Genomic DNA, 9,932 nt, shown 5'->3' with positions numbered 1-9,932 from the left:
TCAACTTCGTAGCCCATCCTCAGGCAAACAGACAAGTGGAAGTGTTCAACGAGATGCTTAATGCCACTTTGAAGAAAAGGCTAGAGCAGGCGAAAGGCGCTTGGCCCGAGGAACTGCCTAAAGTATTATGGAGTTATTGTACTACTACGAGGACTTCCACGAGTCATTCACCATTCTCCATGGCCTACTGGTATGAATTCATGCTCCCAGTTAAGGCTGCCATATCCACGTAACAACGAACCACTTATGACCCGACCACAGACCACGCTTTACTGCAAGAATCCTTGGAGCATGCTGAGGAGCTCTGAGAAGCTTCACAGCTACGTGCAGCATCCTACCAACAAAAAGTGTCCAAGTACTTCAATTCTAAAGTGAAGGGCAAAAAATTTGAGGTTGGAGACTTGGTTTTGCGAAGAGTTTTCTTGGCAACCCGAGACCCAAGTGTTGGAGTGTTAGGCCCTAATTGGGAATGTCCATACCAAGTCGAGAGCACCGTGTATCCTGGAACATACAAGTTGGCTCGACTGAACGGGGAGTTGGTTCCATATGCCTAGAATGCTAAGTACCTTCGTTGGTATTACCAGTGATACAAGCATTTTGTATTTTCTAAATTTTATGTCATATGTAGCCTACGAGCACCTTAATGAAAATCGTGTGTGAAAAACACGATAGATGAAATTAAGAGATTCCGCTTGTAATTTTAAATTTTTATTTATTTACGTTTACTACTCGAGGAGTACATGTTTGCTAGCCTAGAAAAGTGAACGCATACTAGTTTCCGATCACTTGAGGGGCATAGGTGGTTCACCCTACAAGGTAACCACTCGCGGAGCATGACCTAGGGAAATCAGTTTGAGAAGCCTATTAAGGGCACCTTAGAGTAAACATAGTTTCATAAAGCTTGCAAGAAGTCACGAGAAGCACGACCTAGGGAACACAGTTAGAGGAGCATATACAGGCACCCGAGAGTAAACCTAGTGTCGCAATCAAACCTAACTCAGCTAAGGGTGGAGAATTCAAGTTACTTCCCGAGGACTAGCGCTGGTGAAGCAACATTGAGTTCCCAACTTCGAAAATGGTAAAAGGTCTAAGACTGTAGTCCCCTGTACTCGGACACAAGCCTTAAGTTGTCTAAAATTAAGCAATCAACACCTGAGTATCCTATACTCGGGCACAAGCCTTAAGTTTCCTAAACTTAAGCAAGCAAGATCCGAGTAGTCTATACTTTGGCACAAGTAACAAAAAAGACCTAAGTCTCCCAGACTGGGCATTCAAGCTAAGGACTCAAGGTACTTCCCGAGGACCAAGTGCCCGTGAAACAAGACTAAGTTCCCAAGAACCAAATTTTTTTTTGGGTTTTCAAGACCCGAGCCGCCAAGTCTCGGGATCAAGTCCCAAGTTGCCTAAACAACGGCAGACAAGACTTGAGTCTCTTAAGACTTAGGCCCACATATGGTGGATAAAACAAGGTTGAATAAATCAGTTTTTTCATGATGCACATTATGTTAAAAACTTTGAGAAAAACCTCGTACAGTTATTAAGTCCAATTTGCATTATTACTAAACACTATGTTAAAAATGTGTGAAGAAAGGCAAAAAAGGCAAGTAAATAGTGCGAGCAAAAATCCATTCCAAAAAATTATGTACAACTGTACTCGAGAGCTCGAGTATTTAATTGTTTTTACCCCAAGAAAAGGTGGCACACAGGCCTAATTACAAAAACACAATAAAAGAAGCCATACTTTGCTCCTAGAGGAACCTTAGCAATAAGGTCAATGACGAGGTCGACTTTAAGAACTTTAGTGGCTTCCGTGGCGGCAACAATACTGACTTGTGTAGCTTTAGTAGCTCGGAGGCGCTCCTTGAAGAGAAAATGAGTGCCCTTAACGTCCCAGGTGAAAGTGAGATCCATGCCCCTGTTGTTGAGCTAGACGGCATAGAAGGCATCCTCTACGAGGGTTTGAGCTTCATTTTTGAGATCGCCACTTTCTCATGAAGAAGCTCCACCCCTCACGGGGTCGATCCCACATCTCATTGAGAGGAGGAATACCAGGGATGAGCCCGAGAAAGTTTCTTCCCACGATCCTCAGTGGCTCGATCCTTTTCACGGGCCTTGGAAGCATCATTCACCTGGTGAAAGCTTTCTTAACAGTCATCGTAGCCTCTTGCTGGGCTAAGTTAGTTTCTCCTTGGATTTTCAGGCCTCCTCCTACGATCGAAGGGCCTTGTATGAAGCCTCCCAAGGTTTCTCTTGAGCTTTCTCCACTGAAGCCTTGGCCTCCTCTTGAGATTTCTATACTACATCCTTGGCCTCTTCTTGAGCTTTTGCCACGACAGCCTTGGCCTCTACTGCCGCCTTGGCTGTGAACTCCTCTAGAGCCCAAGAGCGAGCTTTATCCTCCTCTAGGGATTTCCATTGATAGGCCAGCTCCTTTAGGGGTGCCCCAACCTTGGTTTTCAGGGCAACGCACCTGTCCTGGCTCCACTTAAGCTTGTAGGACTTTTCCATCATGAAATCGCCAAGTTGCTTGGCCACCACAGTCATCTGAAAGAAAAACAAAGGAAAAATCAGTGGATGAAAAAATCACAACATAATTTCAAACAAAAGTTAAAAGGCTTACCCTCACGAAGGCATATCGGAGAGTGGAGATGAGAGAAGCCTCGTTGTCATCACCCAATTGGGCAAAGCTCTGAGCATTTAACTCGCACATCATGGATCTAATTGCTTGAAAAAATTTAGCCACCAGTGTAGCCACAGTGTCGTCGAGCTTCTCGGAAAATAGAGTCTCCAACTCTGCCAGACCAATGGAAGGATCCAAAGGTCTCGCTCTCAGAGGCTTGAGCTGGCAAAGAGCTTCTACGGTCTCGTGGAGGTTCTGATTGCCCTCCTCCATGCGTGCATCAAAGTGTTGCACCATGGACAAATACCACTATAAGAGATCCCCCTCGTTCTTCTCTGGATAAACTAGCAAACGAGGACGCGCAAAAACTAGACTCTTCACAAACAGAGTTTCAACATCCTCGGGGAGCTTGACCACCCCTGAATCTCCTGCACTGCCGGAGGGAGACAGTGAGGATAGTACTTCAAGCACAGGTGTGTCCTCCACCCTAGTTTCCTCAACTTTGACTGAGGACATCCATTGCTGCTTCGAGGGTAGAGAAGGTTCCACCTCTTCACGAAGCCTCTGGGATGATCTAGGCTCTAACCTGCTGGCCTCCCCAACATCTTGCCTGACGGCACGTACTGTGTCAAGCAAACCCATATGACCTGCAAGGAGAAACAGAAGTGTTAGAACCAAACTAATCAACAAAAAACTAAGTAAAAAACACTTAAGGAATGTTGAGAGCACGTGAGCTTCTCGGGAAGCCCCATTGCTGGACTAGTCCTCTAGGTGGGGTATGGAATGCGCAAACTCCCTCACTACCCTCCCAATCTCTTGAGTTGTGTTCATTTCATGTTGGCAAAACCATCTCGTGTGGAAGGATGTCACGTCATCTAATGGCACAAAGCCCGGAGGAAGTAACTGTCTCTTCAGGTGGTGGAGATACGGGTCGATCAAGTCTTGATAATCCTGGTACTCCTTTTGAGTCTGGAGACTTTATTATGTGAGACAACACCAGAGAAGCGACAGAGAAGCTCACACGTGCTTGGAATTAACCTCATCTCCTAGATGCTTAGCATGATAGAAAACAAGGGGAGATTTACCTTGATCTTGGGAGGACGATTATATGCCTACCTGGAGCTCCTCCTCAAGCTCTTGGTCTAGACGAGCTTCTTGAGCTACTTGGGTAGCTTGAGTGTTCTCAAATCGCTCCTCCACTAGCCTCTGATTATACTAAATGCGAGCTAGTCCGTCAACATAATGTTTAGCGTCCCAAAACTCCTAATAAGGGTTAATATGTTGATAAGTGTGTCAGGAGGGAATAAGTTGAATTATTGTGGAATTATGTGATTTTAATTAAATATATATGTAATTATGTGAATTATATGATTTATATTATGATATGACTGATTGTACATGTTTATTTATATTAAATGTGCTTAAAGACCCACTTTTGTTAAAAAGGAGGCATTTTTGTAATTTTTACCCATTGAGGGTATAACTATAATTTTATGTGTTATGTGTTTGGGATCACATTATTATGTGGGTATTCATGATATTCGGCAGGAGTCGACCCTTTCGAGCAATTTAGCAGAAAATTCACAACGGGGATAAATACCAGGCTTGGGGTGAGCCAAAGGATATTTTGGTAATTTTCATATTTCAGGATTAATTGACAAAGGAAGTTTTTGATGGGAAGTAATGGTATTTGGTGGATTAGTTGATTAATTTGGAGATTCGGGGTATTATTTAAGGTTTAGTGAGAAATTAGGCTAAATGAGCAAAATGTCCTTGGGAGTTAATTAGAGGGTTATTTAAGCTAGGGGAAAAATGGTCATATGACCACTAGTATAGACAAAAGGGGTACTAAGTGTTGAGCACTTTGATTCTCATGTTCAGCCTTCCTCTTCTCTCTCTTTCTTCTAGTTCTCTCTCAAGGCACCTAAGGATCCTAAGGATCAATTCTTGAAGATTTCTAAGGGTTTCAAGTTGAGGTTTAGAGATTCTTGAAGGATTTAGAGTTGTGAGAGGCTTCAAAACAATCAACGAATTCAAATTTAGTGAGGTAATATCTTCTTTGCATAAGTTTATTTGAGTGTTCTTGAGCTTATGAGGTTTTGTGTTGAATTCTGAGTTTGAGTAATTTTGGAAGGTTTAATTTGACATTTTGAGGATTGGGGAATCATTTGCAACCTTTCTGGAGGTTCGATTATAGTTGTTTTCTGAAATTGGGCTTGGATTTTCAGATTTTTGGGTAAGTTTTCAAAGGTTAGGCTCAAATGGTAAATTTTGGTAATTATGTGTTATTGAATGTTTAAGTGCATTTTGATGTTGTGCTGGAATTAGAGAAATAGTTTGTGGTCGTTTGGTTGTGAAAGTTTGGCCGGATTTTGAGTTAGAAATGGATTTTTGTGTTTGAAAATGTAGGAGAAAAACACAAATTTTGGGTTGTCGCAGTGGCGCCTGGGATGAGCACCACAACGCGTATGGGTTTCTTTGAGGGTGGGTTTGCCCTCAGGCCGTTGTAGCGCCGCGACCCAAAATGTGGAATTTTTAGAGGGGGGCTTCTCGGTCTATTGTGGAGCTGCGACGCTACAAGGGACGTCGCGATGCTAATGCAGTTCTAGTGTGCATGTCTAGGGTTTGGGGAGTTAACTTGGGAGGCTCAAAGGATGATTCCTGCTATCTAGTTTAGTGGAATCTGAGGTCCCGAAAGCTAGGGCTTAGTATTGAAGCCCATTATCAGAATCAGTTCCTAATAAACATATCATTTATGTTGTGACTAGGGTTTCCACAAGGCTCGGGAAATGGATCATACTCGAGGTCGCCCCACTATCTGTTCAGACGAGGTAAGAAAATTGACACATGCACTGAGTGGAGGGAATTAGCCCTAATTATCGAACACGGTTATGACCGTGCCTTGAATCTCTTTAAAGTTAAATGTTTGTTCTATATATGAATCTATTACTATAGTTGTTTGTAACGATCGGTTATCGTTTGTGATTGATCGACTAGGGGCCGTTATCGGCAATATAGATGCGTAATGTAGACCTTTATGGCATGACCATTACAGGGGTGTGGTATGCATTTATTCGGCACAAGCCGTTATACATGTTGAAAAATCAATGTGAATCTGGTCATGGTTCTTAAAGCATGTATTTGATAAAAATGCTTATCTGAATATCTATTTTACTTTATTGTGTTTTCTTGCTGACTCTTGGCTCACAGGTGCTTTGTGGTGTAGGTAAGGGCAAAGGAAAGCTGAACCATAGGGACGGCATGTACATAATCATCTTGCTTGACCACCATGGTCGAGATACTTTTGAGGAACATAGAATATTAGCTCGATTTTCCCGCTTAGATCGGCTACTTTTGTAATTTTTGTTTGATTTTTATTTTTTTAAAACCTTTGGGGATCCCTTGTAGATATTCAAACCTTTTTAAATGAAAAGGTTAACTTCATTTAACAGAGTTCTGAATTCTTCCATTCCATAGTATTTACATCCCTGGTCTAGGATACCACCTCCCACCATATTCGGGAATCCTCCCAAAACATATAAGTGGCACAGGCCACTCTCTCATTACCACCTACCTGTTAGGAAACTTATACAGAATCTTTATTTATTTTCATGTAGATCTAATATTAAACAAATTAATATGAGATAACCTAGAACATGTTTCTAAAATTGAATTCAAAGAGAAACAAAGATAAGAATACTTACAGTATACGCAGTGGAATGAAAGAGTCATGCATTCAATTTCTCTAACTCTTGTATCCTTTCTATCGCAGAGTATTATCAAGAAACTGAACTGTTCTTCTAATTTCTTCACAGTCTTCCAATGTATCCTTAGAATCACCTACACTAGAGTGGGCAATTCTCAACACATGAGATAGATACAGAGAGAAGAAGAGAAAATAACAAAGAGACTTAGAAAATGACATGTGTTTAGAGAGAATCTAAAACTATCAGAAAACCAGTGATTAAACTTCTATGTCGGTTGTCTTGACTTCTCTCTAAGCACTCATTTTATAGACTCAATTAGGCCATTTAATTTAATTGAAAAAATCAATAAAATAATGGTCAATTTGACGCCCTAGGTCGAAATTATCATGGGCTTTAGACCCGTGAAATTTCTCATTTGATTATAAGCCCATTGGACTTAAAATCAAGGCATGTATTATTTTCTATTGATTTAATTAATTAAATAATTATTTAAATTATTTATCAAATTAATTATTTATAATTTGAACATTGATTTAAATTATTTATTAATTTAGATACTAATTTATTTTAATTAATAAATCTGCCATAATTTCTCTTTTCTTCTCTAAATTACATAACTTTGTGAAACTATCCAAAATTGACATGGACTACTACAAAATTGTACTTAGACGACATGCATGAGATGATGTTTGTAGTAGAACTATCGTGTCATGTTAAAAATATACATGACACAACAGTCGCTCACAAACTGTTGTGCCATGCAAATTAAAACTCACATGAAACGACAGTTCTAATGAGACTGTTGTAACATGTCTATTTTTAACATGAGACAACATTTCTACTTAAATTGTTGTCTAATGCAATACAAATTTTCTAATCAAGTACTAATTTAATTTGTATTTTTTATATAATTTAATATATTTTATGTAAATATATTAATAAAAAATTATTAATTAATAATTTGCAACACACAATAGCTACTAGTTGAAGAATGAGTTTTGTTTTTAAATGAGTTATTCAAATAATTGTTTAAATTTTTTAATACTTTTTTGTAATATTAATTTCTAATTGAATTACTTATTATATATTTAATAAAATAAGATTTCTTTTATTAAAAATTCATTAATGATGGCGTTGTTTGGTAACACTTAAAAAAATAGGTTTTTATTTAGTTAATTAAAAATTTGACAATTAAACATAAAATAGTGTTTGGTAACTATATTTTTATTTATTATTTGTAAAATTTTTAATTAAAATTCATTAAATTTTGAAAATATAATTTTTTTAAACCATTTCGACTTTTTGTTTCTTTTTTTTCTTCTCTTCTTCAAATCAACACCTCATTTCATATTGTTAAACGAAAAATAAAAATAAAAGTTATCAAACGTGTTTATTATTTTTAAAAACAAAAAATAATAAACACGTTTGATAACTTTTATTTTTATTTTTTGTTTAACAATATGATGTGTTGATTTGAATAATAAAAGAATAAAAGAAAGGAAAAGTCGAAAACAGTTTAAAAAAAATTGAAAGGGCAAAAATTCTATTTTCAAACTTTAATAAATTTTAATTAAAATTTTAAAAAAATAACAAATAATAATAGAGTTACCAAACACATTTTATGTTTAATTATTAAATTTTTAATTAAATAAATAAAAACTATTTTTTAAGTGTTACCAAACAATATAATTTTTTTTACCAATTACACACAACTGATACTTATTAAAAATTTATAGTATTAATTTTATTTTTTTCTTTTAAAACTAATAAAAACTATTTTTTTAAAAACAGATTATTTTTTCTCTTCTTTATTTTTTTTTAAAGAATGACTTATTTCTAGGTTAAAAAATTGCCCCAATAATCGTGACCCCCTCCACCTCCGTTTGAGCTCGCGCGCAGCACCTCCTCCATGACGGCTCCCCCACCTCCGTTCGACAACCCCTGACAGCACCCCAAGGCAGTAGCCCAGCCGCCGTTCGACCCCAGGACAACAACCCCACTATTGTTCGACATCCACAACAGTTCGTGTGACTGGACTCAACCTCTCTTCTCTGACTGGTTTCTTCCTTCTCAGGCGACAACACCTCAGGTGCATTACGGATTCCCCAGGTATGGACCTCCGTCCTCTCTCGTATATGTTCATAGCTCACACCAGATTAGAGCAATCGTTGGAATCCCAATTGCTTTCTTTCCCTTTTCTTTATTTTTTTTCCTCTAACAGTTCAAAATCCCAATAATTCTTCTCAACTTTCTTTCTTTTGATTTCTGGGATTGAAGATTTAGAATGTCGAATTGGGTCTCTTTGTAGAGTTTTGTTTTGTTAAATCTTACCTTGATTTGTTTATAAAACTATAGAAACTGTCCTGTATTGTAGAAGAGCTACTATTGGTTTGATTCTTTTTTTTGTTTCTTGTTCATGTTGCAGTCCAAGTTTAAGTTGATTGATTTGGCTCTCAAGTCTTGTTATCTTACCTTCCACCATAGCTATTAATTGAACTTCTCCTAAATTTCTTTTGACAGCTAATTATGAAGTTCTTTCTTTTGATAGCTTCTTTGAAGTGTTCCACATTTTTGTAACTAAACTATAAAAGTTTTCTCCATCTTTTAATGCAAGGCTGTAATAATTTTTTGTTCTTAGTATGTTGTTTGTGACAACAATAATTCTGACTGCAATTTTGTTGGTGTAATTTGTGCAGACCATCATAATTAGTAGATAGTAACAAAATCTCTACAAAGATCAAGAGTGCATCTAGCAACCCTGATCTTGAAAGAACTAATTGGAAAAGAAACCCAGCTAGAGCCTATCGTAATTGTGAATTTGTGATTGACAACAGTGAAGTAAGATTTCCACTTTTTCATTATCCTCTGTGAATACAGATTGTGTTTTGTTTCAAACAATAGTAAGCACTAAATAAAGATTGCATTCGATAATAACTAACTACACATGACTTTACAATGTCGTCAATGATTGTAAACTACAATTTCACTTTTCTATTTCTTTGTTTGTTTGAAACATTAGTTGGATATATTAGTTGGTAAAGAGCTAGTCCTTTAGAGGCGTTTAGAGCTTGATACCTTTTTTGGTGTAGAACAATGATGCCTTTTCTTCTTCTAAGAAGTATGAGAGTGATAGCTTTTCAGAGCCAAAGAAGTATGATCTACCTAGTTTTGTTGTAAGTCTCTCAATCTGCTTTTTTTTTTTTTTTACCGTTTACCTACTTTCGAATTGTATTGAGTGACAGAGTAGCTTTACCATTTTTGATGCTAGAAAAGATTACCGGCTTTACCTTTTTTCTTTGGCTAGTGTTGACCGTGTTTTTGGCCAACGACATGTGAACGTCAAAAATGATAAAACCTTCAAGAGAAAATAAACGACACAGACGATTTTATAGTGGTTCAGCCCCAATGTGTTGGTAATAGCCTAATCCACTTAGAGTTGTGATTATAGACTTGCACTCAAGATCAGATGAACCTGAGTCAACTGAGTTTCTTTAGTGCAGATTACAAGAATACAAGAATTCTCTCAAATACAAGTACTCTCTCTCTAGAAAATTCGGATCAGAAGTTCAAAAGCTCAAAAGTCCCCTTTATGATGCCATAAGCCT

At 37.6% G+C, this 9,932-nt stretch overlaps 1 long non-coding RNA gene across 1 annotated transcript; it reads left to right on the top strand.

Annotated features, from left to right (window-relative positions):
* The first annotated feature begins 8,148 nt into the window (after positions 1 to 8,148).
* LOC133829075 (uncharacterized) lies at positions 8,149 to 9,457 on the top strand. The gene is made up of 3 exons (XR_009891507.1): positions 8,149 to 8,436; positions 9,024 to 9,165; positions 9,417 to 9,457. It is a non-coding gene; the product is annotated as an uncharacterized LOC133829075 (long non-coding RNA).
* The last annotated feature ends 475 nt before the right edge of the window (positions 9,458 to 9,932 follow it).

This window comes from Humulus lupulus, chromosome 4, assembly GCF_963169125.1.
Source record: "Humulus lupulus chromosome 4, drHumLupu1.1, whole genome shotgun sequence".
Taxonomy (NCBI): domain Eukaryota; kingdom Viridiplantae; phylum Streptophyta; class Magnoliopsida; order Rosales; family Cannabaceae; genus Humulus; species Humulus lupulus.
The sequence above is the reverse complement of the archived record's forward strand: the minus strand, read 5'-3'. Positions and strand labels throughout refer to the sequence as shown.